Source organism: Suncus etruscus, chromosome 19 (genome assembly GCF_024139225.1).
Source record: "Suncus etruscus isolate mSunEtr1 chromosome 19, mSunEtr1.pri.cur, whole genome shotgun sequence".
NCBI lineage: Eukaryota > Metazoa > Chordata > Mammalia > Eulipotyphla > Soricidae > Suncus > Suncus etruscus.
In genome coordinates this window covers 8,737,900-8,752,389 of record NC_064866.1, presented here as the reverse complement: position 1 = coordinate 8,752,389, position 14,490 = coordinate 8,737,900, and the positions used below count along the sequence as shown (strand labels likewise).

The 14,490-nt window shown below is 38.7% G+C and overlaps 1 protein-coding gene across 1 annotated transcript in view; it reads right to left on the bottom strand.

Moving 5' to 3' along the window:
* NGF (nerve growth factor) overlaps positions 1-14,490 on the bottom strand; it is a 58,345-nt gene that overhangs the window by 21,302 nt on the left and 22,553 nt on the right. The window lies entirely within an intron of this gene.

Genomic DNA, 14,490 nt, shown 5'->3' with positions numbered 1-14,490 from the left:
TTCATGTCTCTCTTGCATTGTGTTTGGATTTTATTATTTTGTAACCCAAGGCCTTCCTAACAGGTATATGAAACTAGATTCGACTATTCTTCAGAGCCCTATTATACACTGATTTTTAGATCAACTCCTGCCAGAAATCAGCCAGGTACTTGAAGGAAGAATGCTGGAGAAGAGAATACTATTGGTTGGACAGGAAGAAGGGGAGGGAATAAGCAGTTAGCCTTGAATAGAAGGTAGAGGAAGTGTGCTAAGGCTGTGGATACCAAAAATGTCATGCCTTACTGAGCCATTCTAGATGCTCTAACAAGACCTCTTTTAATCTGTTGACTACAATTACTCACCTGACTGACTTAAATGAGGTTATTATCCTGATCACTTAGGGAGCCTAGTCATTAAAATATTAAAACATAGAGCTAATATTAAATAGACACATATATTAAAGACAGGCATAACAGAGACTGGAAGAAATTATGATCAACATTAGCTACAGTTGGGTTTCAGGATTATTAATGATTTTGTTTTATTCTCTATACTTATCTATATTTTCTAAGTATTTTGGAGTGAGCCATGAATAAGTTTATAGTTAGATGTAGTTTGATAATATTATATTTTAGACCGTAAATATGTCCAGATGACTTTACAGTTTAAAGACTTAATACCAAGGAAATAAGACTCAAAGGAGAAAGGCTTTACCATTGAAAATTTTTTATGTTGGCTAAAATGATTTATAATAGCAAAATCGGAAGCTGAGCGTTCCTCGAGAATAGAGTAATGAATGATTTCCTTTGTGGAAAATCTGTTTCAAGAACTTCGGTCTAGTCACAGAGAGAAAAACTGCAGGGATGTGAACCAGAAATAATGCTCATGGTCTTGTGTGAAAATGGGGCAAAACAAGTCAGAGAAGACCATGAATGAAATCATTGCAGTCAAGGAAAATCACAAGTGCATAAGAAACAGGCTTAGAAGTAAATATATAAAATGAAAACAGTTGTATGGAGTGTGAAAGCTTTGGGTGATTGCCTTCCTCTCCATTTTCTTAATGTTGTTATAATGTTTTATAACAAAAATAAGATTCCTAAGCCTTTCCATATGTTGCCTCTCTAAACCTGGCAAGGTTGAGGCAATGCCCATCTCCGTATGTTTGAGCTCTGGGCCTCCGCAGTGCCTGCCTTGCTCATCCCTTTTCAGCAGGGACATAGTAGAAGTGGTTCAGGAGGCCACTGAACTTATTCAATGACTGGGGTGGGTGAATGTGAGGAACATATTGTCCTTCAACATGTGACAAGTTCACCTAAGTTCTGGTTTTACTATATTGCACAGAGAAGACACTGTTCAATGATTCCAATGTGTGTGACATACTCTCTCCAATTGGCAGTTCTTTTTTTTATTATTTATTTATTTTTATTTTGGGGGGGGTCTTGGGGTCACACTGGGTGATGCTCAGGGGTTACTCCTGATAATGCACTCAGAAATAGCTCCTGGCTTGGGGAACCATATGGGATGCCAGGAATCAAACCAGGTCCCTCCAGGATCGGCCACATGCAAAGCAAATGCCCTACTGCTGTGTTACCACTCCAATCCCTAATTGGCAGTTCTTGAGGAAGAGTGCAAAGTATAGAGGCCTCAACTTTTTCATTATTTATGAGGTTGGTGATTCTGTCCTCCAAAGCCTACATTATTAGGTTTGGATATAATGTTGATGCCTAATTATCTGTGATCAGGAAAAAATAAAAACCTGTAAAAAAAAAAAAACAACCCACACCATTTGTTGTGTATATCTTTTTGAGAGGTCTTGAGGAGGATGATAGGAGTAGGGAAAATAGGAGGAGGAAACAATGATTATATGCCTGCCTCTTGTAGCACATTATACTGGGGTTTTTCAAACTATGATTCATTTACACTTACAAGACAGGGAACAGAGACTCTGAGAGGTTAGTTACTGCCTCATACCACATGGGCTTTTTAAGGAAAAGCTAGTTGTGAAGTACAAGAAGCAGTGGGTTTGAGGCACATACTAGCATATAACACACACACACTTCCCATGATCATTCATCTGGGACGGAGTTAATCACGAGGTATTCTTTGATCATCAGCACTTCTCAATCAAGGGTGATTTTGAACCCCCAATACCCCAGAGGATATCAAATATCTGGAGACTGTTTGATTATGGTAACAGAGTAAGGGTTTAGCTACTAGTAGCTAGTAGGTAGAGGTCATGGATCCTGCTAAACATTCTATAGGGCACAAGACTCTCTCCTACAACAAAGGGTTTTCTGGGTCAAAATGTTAATTAGTTGGATCTGTTGTGGGTCCAATCACTGGGTCAATTGTTGAAGTTGAGAAGCTCTGTCTTATGATAAGAGAACCCATGTAACTTATCCCCATTTAGAACGATTATTCTCTCCTCTTTTCACTTATGAAACTAAGTTTCCATGGTTCTGAACAATTTTCAAATAAATATTATATTATGAACTTTATATTATAAACTTTATATTGTTATAAACTTTATTTATAAAGCATCTGAGATGCTGTGTGTTTACTGATCACACAATTAGGAACCAGTCAACATGTGGAATCCCCCCCAAAATGTGCATAAAATCTGATGACAATGCCAAGTTTAAATCTAAAATTTATGACTGAAGTTTACAGTGAAATTGCCAGCAAGAAGTTAATGACTCCCCAAGTGTTGCCAATTGTGGCTAACCCTAATCTGTATTAAATTCTGCTATGCATAGCTAAACTTTCACTTAAGTGTCAGGATTCCCATATGTAAAAACACACTTAACAGTTCTCCGATAATAAAGTCTTGGTATTACCGAGTTTTTAACACTTAAACTGTTCTTAGAAACAAATAATAAATTGCTTTGGTTGCTGCTTACCTGTTGGAGGGGCAGCGCACATTATTTTTGTTCCTACCTTCAGTAAAACCATGCCTGAAAATTTAGAATTGATGAATTATTCAATACTTTATGGTCCACCATAGTTTTTGTAGGCAGAGTCTTGTACCAATATTCAAGAAAAACTCTTAAAACCACAAAACGAAAAGACTTAACAGAACATATTCTTTCTTTTGGCCTACCAGGTAGCACTTAGGGGTTACTCCTGGCTCAGTGCTCAGAAATCACTGCTGGAAGGTTCAGGGGACTATATGGGGATTGAATTCGGGTCAGCAGAGTGCAAGGTTCTATCGCTTTGGCCCCAAATCATACTATTTTTAATCAAGTAATTAGTAGTCCTTGGATGGCCTACTATATGTTTAATTTCATGCTAGGTTCTACATGAGCTTTGTCCTAAAGTAATCAATATCATAGGGAAGCAAATAAAGAAAACCCACAGAAAATAATGTATAGACCATGAGAAATGATGAGTTCAAAGAAGTCTATAAAGATAGTTTATATTTATTTACATGTTCAACTCTCCTGTTATATTGACAGCTACAGGGCACAGGGACCTACAAACCACTTTGTTTTGATGCTAGGAAAGCTGAGCCTTTAGAGTTCACTTTATCTTAAAGAGCCACTTGGTAAAAATTAATGAATAATCTCAATGGGAAGTGGAGCTTGGTTTTGACTTGAAGTCAGCAAATGTCTAGTATAAGTTTTCCATCCTTGAGATGTCAAAAGAGGTTATGGGTTCCCTGATCTACCACCTTTGAGAACTGTTGGGTTAGACATAAATGTCTTTAGTCAGAACTTTCCCTCAATCAATATGCATTGGGAATTTCAGTTCAAACTTACTTGATTTTGTTAACTTTTTTTTTTTTTACCAAAGACCTGGTAACATAAATTTGACTTATATCAAAAATTAACTTTAAAAGTTAGTTGAAAGCAAATGACCTATTGAATTGACAGTACCTTAAAAGAAGATGTTAAAGCAAACGACTTATTAAATTGACAGTGCTTTAAAAGATGTTTGTAGAAGTGTGATTTGGGGTTTTTCTAAAGAGAAAATGGACATAAGCCTACATGAAGGATAAATTAGAATATTTTTCTTAAGAGTTTTCATAAGTGGCCTGTTAGCTGCTCTGGTTTTGACCTACTATAATATTAGGCTTGAAACTTAGGTATATGTTAAAAAGAAAGAAGAATAATCTGATTTATTTATTTTTTGCTTTTTGGGCCACACCCAGTGACGTGTAGGGGTTACTCCTGGCTATGTGCTCAGAAATCTCTTCTGGCTTATGGGACTCCAGGGGATTGAACCTTGGTCCATCCTAGATTAGCCACATGCAAGGCAAATGCCTTACTGCTTGTGCCACTGCTTCGGCACTGAATAATCTTTTCTTAATAGCCCCAATGAATTTGTAATTTTATTTTTTAAATGTCTTTTGCACTGAATAATTCAATTGGACCTGATAAATCTAGGCAGTCTGCTGGCCTCAGAGTCCCAAGATGATTTGGAACAGCTGTTTGTTTGTTTTTTTTTTTTTTTATAAATGTGCATTTTCATTAATTTTGGTGGGTTTCCATGCACAAGTTAGTTTCCAAATACTTATGGGCACCATTACACTAAAAGGATGAAATCAAAAATATATATCATGTGATATTTTATTGATGTAAATGTTTCTTCTATTTTACTATTTCTCAAGTTGTTTATTCTTTTTTGATCAACTCTTGAAAGAAATCTTTCAGTGTGGAACAGATTTTTTTTTAAAGAAAATTAGTTGAAAGATAATTGCTGGTGAGCTAAAGAGTTGAATATCATTATATAGTTATTAGGAGAAAGTGCAAGTAGACAATGACTTACTAAATATATAATTTATGTGTAAACACTTGTGCCTTAGGATAAAGGTGAAGGTGGAGTTATATATATATATATATATATATATATATATGTTTGCAAAGAGCTTTGATTTTAAGATAACTTTGTCAAATGACTCCTTGTATACTGTATTTGACCCCAATTTTGCACCTGGGTTCTTTTTATTTATTTATTTGTTTGTTTGTTTGTTTATTTTTGTTTTGTTTTTGAGTTTTTGGGCCACATTCGATGATGCTCAGAGGTTACTCCTGGCTATGCATTGAGAAATTGCTCCTAGCTTGGGGGACCATATGGGACGCCAGGGATCAAACCAAGGTCCATCCTGGATCAGCCGCATGCAAGGCAAAAGCCCTACCACTGTGCTATAGCTCTGGCCTCACCTGGGTTCTTTTTTAAAAAGAGCTTGCTATTGTGAAGGAGACTTACCATAGCACAACCTCACCTGTGCCAGGACTGGTACAGAGAATTGGGAATTTGAGTTCAAACTTACTTGATTTTGAAAATATATTTTTTTTTACCAAAGACCTGGTAACATAAATTTGACTTATACCAAAAATTAACTTTAAAAGTTAGTCTAAAGCAAATGACTTATTGAAGTGACAGTGCTTTAAAAGAAGTTTATAGAAGTGTGACTTGAGGTTTTCTAAAGATAAAAAGGAAACAAGCCTCCATGAAGAATAGATCAGAATACTTTTTTTTTTTTTTTTGCTGTTCTTAAGAGCTTTCATAAATGGCCCAATTCATCAATTCATCAAATTCTTTGATGACAGAGAATTCTCAGGGCATCACCACACAAATGAATATAATTCCAAAGCCAAAGAGCAAAACTGTATGTTCCTGAGAAAGGTTTGCACAAACCAACAGGTGAAAAAAGCCCTCGGTGTGCCATTTTTCCAGGGTTTGTCCATGTGGTGATGTGGAGACACTTTCCACCAAGACACACACCGTGGCCTAGTGGCTCATGTCCAGTCAGCCCTGTAGTCACATTGACTTCGGCCACTTTTCCCAGAGCTTAGCTCTGAATGTCCAAGCCTGGTGAAAGGTCATTGTCAACAGCACTTCTCTGACTGAACCCCCTGTTTACTCCCTTACACAAAGCTCTTTTTGTTCTGTCCCTTCTCCCTAGAGATGCTGCCTAAATTCTAATGAAATGTTGGGACCATCTCTCAGGAAAATTAACAGACCATCAGGGTACAATGACTCTTGTAGGAAATGTGAACTACATTGTCACATAATTTTTGGCTCGGGCTGGGCAATTGTGTGATTTAATACAAGCATGCAATAAGCATGGTCCCATATGGAGATTATGGAAGAGAATGCGACTGGCCTAATAGGGATGCAAGGTAAGTCCATAGTCAACTGACCTGAAATGTATTATAAAAATCTATTTTGAATCATTTGCTTAACTATAACTATTGAGTAGATACTATGAGCCTAAATTTGATTTTAGGTTTGCGGATTCAGTAGAAACAATAGAACAGGAGGTTGTTAGCTCTTGGAATTTCAAGTCCAGTAGAGGTGAAGAGAAAGTGGCAAGAGTCAACACAATGTAATTGCTCATGAGTGTTGAAAAATATAAAGCAAATTAGGATTTAAGAATCCTAGAATTGGTCCCCCAAGCCAGGAGCGATTTCTGAGCGCATAGCCAGGAGTAACCCCTGAGTGTCACTGGGTGTGGCCTAAAATCCAAAACAACAGCAGCAGCAACAACAAAGAATCCTAGAATTTAGAATTTGAGTAGGGGAGTGCTAATTTGGTCAGGGAAAGTGTTTCCAATGAGATGTTTGCAAAAATCTGAATGAAACAACGAAGAAAGTTAGGAAGAATTTCACAGGAGCAACGTTCTGTACAAAAATGAAGGTCAGTTTACAGAAGCCTGCTTGGTTGGGAACACAAAGAAAATGATGGCCAGGGCAGAGTAATCATAAGGCGAGTGGTAGAAGATGATGACCTTACAGGGTGGAAGGTCTCTTGTGAGGATTTTACATTTTATCTAGAGGAAGGATGACGTCAGAAGTTTTGCAGCAGGGAAGTGACATATTTGATATATTTTGAAAGGAAAACTTTGATTCCATACATGGGAAACAAGAGAAGAAAAAAGGAAAATCAGTATGTTGAAGTAAATAGGAAATAGGAATCCCTATGGATTTTTGAAGTGGAGGAGTAAGAAGAAGGGAATCAAGAAAGACCCCAAGGTCTTATTGTAAAGCCGGATGGATGTGTAGATTATCGAGATGGAGAAACCATGGAAGGAGAAAGTTTCAAGGACAGAATTAAGCTGGGAGTGTGGCACCGATGGTAGATTATAGGCCTTGCATATATGGCCCAGAATTTGATCCCTGGCAAATGCACAAAGGAGTGTACAAAGAAGTACAGAGGCAAGTATTTACATTTGGACATGGTAAATGTGACAATCCAAAACAAGTAGAGAATTCTACTGGACAGTTGGTAGAAAAATTCCGAGTTAAGGAAAAGGCAAAAGCTATAAATACCGATTTTAAAAATAAAAGGTCTTGGAAATTGGCTTAGACTAGAAAATTGAGTCATGGAGGTTTATAGTGTGCTTCAGTTTGGGGTCTATTTTTCTTCTGTATATAAAGTGTATACATACATTTCTTTTTCTTTGACACATGCCCCACTTTCCTGCTGTGTCTTTCCTTCCTATATCTCTGAAAGCGAAAAGTATCTCTCTTAGTTTTCTTTTCCATGTAGTACTGACTTGCAAGTACCTAGCTCAACAATAAACGATTATTGAATGGAAGCTAGCAAACCATTTATCCCGCCATGCTCTGGGCTATACTGCTCCACACTGTGATACTACAAAGTAGTAGAAGGCATCAATGAAGAATCAAAATCATTATACAGCAGCCAGCAGAGGATCCAAAGAACACCATCAGAGTAAATACATAGGCAAAGATGGCCAGAACCCTAAGCCTTTGTTATTCTGTGACATTGGCTAAGACATATCACATCTGTGATATAGTCATATAGTTACCTTCTCTGTAAAATTATCTGAATCAATTATTTCTGACTCCCTTCCACCCCTAAGTTCCTGCCTCTTTTTTTTTTTTTTTCGACTTGTTTATTTTTGGCCCACACTTGGCAGTGCTCATGGGTTACTTCTGACTCTGCGCACAGGAATCACTCCTGGCAGGCTCAGGGTACCATATGAGATGCCAAGGATCGAACCTGGGCCAGCCATGTGCAAGGCAAAAGCTCTACCCACTATGCTATTGTTCCAGCACCAATTTCTGCCTCAGTAAATCCATCATTACTCAATAGAATAGCTAGGATGAAATACAAGCCCATAGGAGGCTGAAATTCTTCACACAGAACCACAGATCTGCATTCAAACTCAGAACTGTCTTAGGGCAGTTTAGAAAAGAAGACAATTTATAATTTTACATTTTTCTATTAGGTTTTTGTAGTTCTTGGTGTCAGCTTTAAAAGAAAATGAAATATATATTATCTTTCAAAGGAAATAAAATTAAATATATATGTACCAGGTTTTGTTTATATTTATAAGCACATGTGAACATAAGATATTCATATGTTTTATATGTATAAAATAATAGTCAAAATATATCTAATATAGTGTATGTGCCAGGAAATTTAGGATTTTTTAATATAATTTTTATTTTGATCATAGTGGCTTACATATTGTTGACAATAATATTTTAGGAACATATTTACATAAAATCAGGGGGGATTCCCATCACCAATTTGTCCTCCCTACACCTCCATTTTGTCCTACCTTCCATATGCTCTTCCCTCACCCCCAGGGCTGCCAGAATATGTGGTCCCCTCTGTACCTAGCCTACTACTTAGTAGTCTTGCGCCTGTTTGGTCCTGGTGCCTCCCTGATTTCCCCCTCTAACTGGGGAGCAGGACTAGCTAGTTCAAGTTACGTGGTTTTGTTTGGAAATTTAGGATTTTTATATTTAAATATGTGTGTTTGTATGTGTGTTTTAGGGTTGACCTAGTCATGCTCAGGGGTCAGGGGTTATTCCTGGCTCTGTACTAAGGAATTAATTCTGACTGACTTGGGTACCAGATAGGATTCAAACCCAGGGATCAAACCCAGGTTTGTTGTATGCAAGTCAAATGCCATACCTACAGTACTATGTCTTCAGCTTTTAGTAAATATTTTAAATGAATGAAGGTTACAGTAGTTATCAAGTAACTTTGTTTTCAGAGAGGAGGAAACTGAAGATACATGCATATATATCATATATACATATATATTTTATTAGAAATATCTCAAAAAGGACCGGAGCAATAGCACAGCAGTAGGATATTTGCTTTGCATGTGCAACCTGAGACAAACCTGGGCTCAATACCCAGCATCCCATATAGTCCCCCGAGCCTCCCAAGAGCAATTTCTGAGTGCAGAGCCAGGAGTAACCCCTGAGCACCACCGATGTGGCCCCCAAACAAAACAAAAACAAACAGAAATATCTCAAAAATGACCAGCCAATTCAACAAAGCCTTTTGAATAATTTTACCCAGATTACAATATTTTAACTTATAAAATATAAATTAAGACCATATCATCTCAAACTCTTACATTTTAGAATGTAGATGCAATTTATTAACTAATTTTTATCCTTACATACAATATCCTTGTAGGATATTGCAGATTTCAACAAAATATTGTTATAATACCAGGATTTATTTAACAAGTGGAGTGATGATTCAGTGTAATTTTCTCTAATGTATGTGTACAATTCCAGAGAGATCATTCTGTGCTTTTCTTTTATCCCACCAACTCAAGAAAAATACAGTTAACACTGAAAGTCCTTTCTTCTAGAATGGTCTTTGGTATTTACAATATGACCTTTCTTTAGTTCTCTAGAAGCACTATATATCCACAATGTAGAGGGGAGGCAGGAAGGTTTTTCTCTTCCCTGCTGGTAAAAATAAAGTTCCTCATGGAGGTGAGGAGAAAGTTGGGCTCTTGTCTTTTTACAGAACTTGCACTGTCTGGTCATTTCGGTGTAGACTAGCTCTGGGACTTGCCTTTGGGACTTGGCTTCATCTATCACTTAGTAGCACACTCCAGAAGCAAAGCATAGAGTTGAATAAGAGAAGACCATGGTTTCTGTTGGAGCCTGCTCTGTCCATTTGGAGGTCAGAGCTTTGGGAAACATGGAAGTCAGGCACTGTGTTAGTCTTGTGTTGTCTCCATTGAAGATAAAGAAAAATTCTATGAAGTTTGGATGCATAATTCTCAAGTCTGGAATTCCTCCCACATATGGAAAATAAGATACTTAAGAGAACAATGCCACTATGTTTGTCACCCACATCTATTGGGAACCAACCAGAAGAAATAAGTCACTCTTTCTCCTGGCACACTACACCTGGATTCGATCTGGGGCCACTACCAGTGACGTCACCATCAGGCCTCATGCTCATGGCCCTGGTCCTTGCTGCCTAAATAGAAAAGGTATCTCTCCCTGTCTTTGGTTGGGGTCTTAGGCCGACTGAAGTGTTGGACTAATGTTTTTTTTTTTAAATAATATCTTTATTTAAGCACCATGGTTACAAACATCATTGTAGTTGGGGTTCAGTCATAAAACAAAACAAAACAAACAAAACACCCTCCTTCACCACTGCAACATTCCCATCACCAATGTCCTCCATCTCCTTCCATTCCTTCTGGACTAATGCTTTCTTGTTGGTTCGTTTTGTTTTTGAGTCATACCTGGCGGGCACTCAGGGGTTACTCCTGGCTCTACGCTCAGAAATCGCTCCTGGCAGGCACCGTAGACCATATGGGATGCCGGGATTCGAACCACCAACAGCTCTAGATTGGCTGCATGCAAGGCAAATGCCCTATCACTGTCCTATCTCTTCAGCCCCCTGGACTAATGTTTTAATGCAATGTTCTCATTGAGAAATACTTAGACATGAGTATTAGAACAATAGCAAGTTTGTCATTTCTAAGGTAAGAAGGAAATTGTCCCTTTGTACTCAGACAGAAAACATTTCAGAGGACTAGATGGATCCATGCTAGCCAGTTCTAGGAGATTTTACATAGGAGTCATCATAGATCTTTCCCATTCCTTACCCCTACCTTGTCCTTCAGCTAGAGACTCAGTACAAAACACATACTACAGTATCCCCTGATGAGGGATGGACAGGTCTCCCCAGGAAGGAGGCAGTCTGGGCCAGGATCCCCAAGTTGCTACTTTCAGAAGTCTGTGGATTCTCTCTGGCTCCGAGAAAAGACACAGGGAAAGCAGTCGGGATCATGTTTACATACATTCACATCATTTCTTACTTAAATTTCTGGCTGCTGCTCCCTTGTCCTCATCTCTGCCCTGCATCTGTCTGTCACTTACATGCACTGTTGCTACACCGGAAGTGGACACTGCCCAGTGCACTCTGGAAGGTGGGAGGACAGCGAAGAATCCAGAAATAAAAACCAGACTGGAAAATGAGATCCTGGGCAGATAGATGGTGTGGTCCCTCTAAGAACCACATTATCCTCTCATCAAGAAAAGATGTGGGGCCAAAGAGGTAGCGCAGTGGTAGGGCATTTGCCTTGCATACAGCCTACACAGGATGGACCCCAGTTTGATTCCGGGTATCCCATATGGTCTCTCAGCCTGCCAGGAGCGATTTCTGAGTACAGAGCCAGGAGTAACCCCTGAGCATTGCTGGGTGTGACCCAAAAATCAAAATAAATAAAGTTTTATAAAAAAGAATAGCAGATGGGCTGAAGCTATTGCTTTGCATGCAGTGAATTTGGGTTGGATTACTAGAATCCCATATGGTCTTCTGAGCCCGCCAGGAATAATTAATTACTGAGTTTAGGGCCCGGAGAGATAGCACAAGCACAGCGGTGTTTGCCTTGCAAACGGCCAATCCAGGACCAAAGGTGATTGGTTCGAATCCCGGTGTCCCAAATGCCGGGTGTGACCCAAAAACCAAAAAAAAAAAAAAAAAAAAAAGAAAAAAAAAAACTAAAACGAAATAATTACTGAGTTTAGAGCCAAGAGTAACTTCTGAACATGGCTGGGTATAGACAAAACAAAACAAAACAAAAAATAAGAATACATCATTGGAAGTTTTGCCCTTTCTTGTCTAATCTGCTGTACCCTACTTTGCCACATTTTTCTCCTAACTGACTCTTCTTTCCTACAGAAATTCTATTAAGATCATAGGTTGCCCCCAACTTGTGAATGAGTGTGAAGGAGCTATCCCAAGAGTTTCAGGCAAAATTTAACTTAAACTGAAAGCTGGAGAGATAGTACAGAAGGCTGGACACTTGCCTTGCACACAGTGGGCCTGGATTTGATCTCTAATATCCCACATGGCCTCTTGAGCACTGATCCTTGAGCACAGAGACATCAATAACCCCTGAGCACTGCTGGGTATGGCCCCAAACTAAAAAGTAAATAAATTGCAAAAAGTAATTTGAGCCCATTCATCAAGAATAAAATTCTGCATGCTAGATTTAAATCCTAAAGGTATATTTCTAATATGTTTCTGTAAAGGAAATCCATGAGAATGTCATCTGATCACCGAAGACATAAAATTCAGAGCTAAATTCAGCAGCTAGGAGGGCTGCTCTCGCCATTCTCACTGACCCTTTTAAAAAAAGGGCCTTCCCCAGCTCTAACATGATATCCTGACAACGGGGAAAATGCGATCATCTTGACCTTAGAGCAGATTAGCCTACCTTACCAACTAACGACAAGACAAAACCAGAAGTCTTGGCTCCCTTTGGTAGGACAAAAACCCAAGATCGGGATTTACAGATGACTGGCTGCTTGATCCACGACCAGACTGTATACATCTTGGGACCAATAAATAAGCCCTAGTTTAGGGTTTGAACTATGACCTGCACAAGAATCATGATCCCCAGCCCCAAAGATCCGGCAGAGACAATTGTAACGGAATGGGGCTTTTGGGAGCACAAAGAAAGACGCTATCCTAAGGGCCACCCTAGGCTCAGTGCAAAGACCAAGATCATCAACCACAGAAGATGGGTTAAAATGACACTGAGGTAACAGAACCTCTAGAACCACAAAGACTGACTTCATCATAAGTCCCACCTCAGGATCTGTACAGATACTGAGACCTCTAAACACAGAGCAGAAGTCTTCCACACACCAAAGGAAAAAAAAAAAAGAAAGAAAAAAAAAAAAAACACCACCGGGAAAGTAAAGGATCCTGAGCAATGTCTAGAGTTGATCCCATGACAGTATGCTCCAAGGACGGAGAAATCCCATATCTCTTAGGCCAAGTGAATTCTTTTTCGAATGACCCCAATATTTACTGTGCCAGTGCAGGAGGGAAAATAACAAAAATACAAAAAGCACAAAACTTTGGTTATTTTTTTGATATAAATATATATATTACCTTCATTTATTATTGTTATTATTATTTTTGATTTACCAATCTATTTTGGTCGATTTCTCTGTTTGGGTGTGATTATTGAAAGTGTAGTCCCCAATTATACTTATTTTTTTTATTTATTTATTTATTTTTTTTCTCTTCCTTTCTTCTCTTTCGTTATGTGCTATGCCATGTTTCTTAATTCAAGACCATGGCGTGATTTTTGTTTGTCTGTTTTTGTTTTATTTTTTTTTCTACTTGTTTGTTTGTTTGTTTTGTCTGCTCTGTGTGGTGCTTATCGATATAGCTGGAGCCCTCACTGGATATTTGACACTTCTTTTGGTACTAGTGGAGTGTTTCACCTCCTTTTTCTCCATCTCCCAGATTGATGATGAGAGCCTTTAGAAGGACTCCGCCCATTTTCGGGGTATTAGACTCTTACCCCAGTTTATTGCTTTTTTCTCCTTCAAACAAAACCACGCAACTTGAACTAGCTAGTCCTGACTCCAGATAGAGGGGGAAATAAGGGAGGCATCAGGACCAAACAGGTGCAAGACTACTAAGTAGTGGGTTAGATACAGAGGGGACCACATATTCTAGCCGCCCTGGGATGAGGGAAAAGGAAAAGGGAGGTAGGATAGAAACGGAGGCGTAGGGATGACAATTTGGCGATGGGAATCCCCCCTGATTTTATGTAAATATGTACCTAAAATATTATTGTCAACAATATGTAAGCCACTATGATCAAAATAAAAATTTATATTAAAAAAAAAAGGGCCTTCAGGGGATTCATTTTTCACCAAGCAGTGTTGGCTAACATAGGGGTTGGGCAGATAATACTGAGGGGTCGTCACAGGATCCCCTAAATAATTCCTAATCTATTTATAGCTGGTGCTCACTGGGAATGTTGGCACAGAGCCTTACCGCCATCACTCAGCTTGCAAATCTGACTCCAGGTCAAACTCAGAAAAATGCTAGATCTCATCTCAGTCAGACTCTGTGTATGATCATGGACTCCAAGGAGTAAGGAGATGGTAATAGAGATGAGAATGATGTCTATTGTAAGACTGAAACTCAATCACGAAGAACTTTGAAATGGTGAAAACAAAAACTAAATGTGATATGAACAACCTTGTAACTATGGTGTTTAAATAATGCAGTAATAAAAAAAATAAAAAGGAATTGGGGCCAGAGCGATAGTATGGTAGGCAAGGTGTTTTTCTTGCAGGCGGCCAATCATGGTTTGATCCCAGCATTCCATAAGCCCACGTGCCCCCACACCTCCAGCCTGTCAGGAGTGATTTCTGAGAGCATACATAGCCAGGAATATCTCCTGACTGTACTGGGCATGACCCAACATCCCTCCAAGAAAGAATCATGATC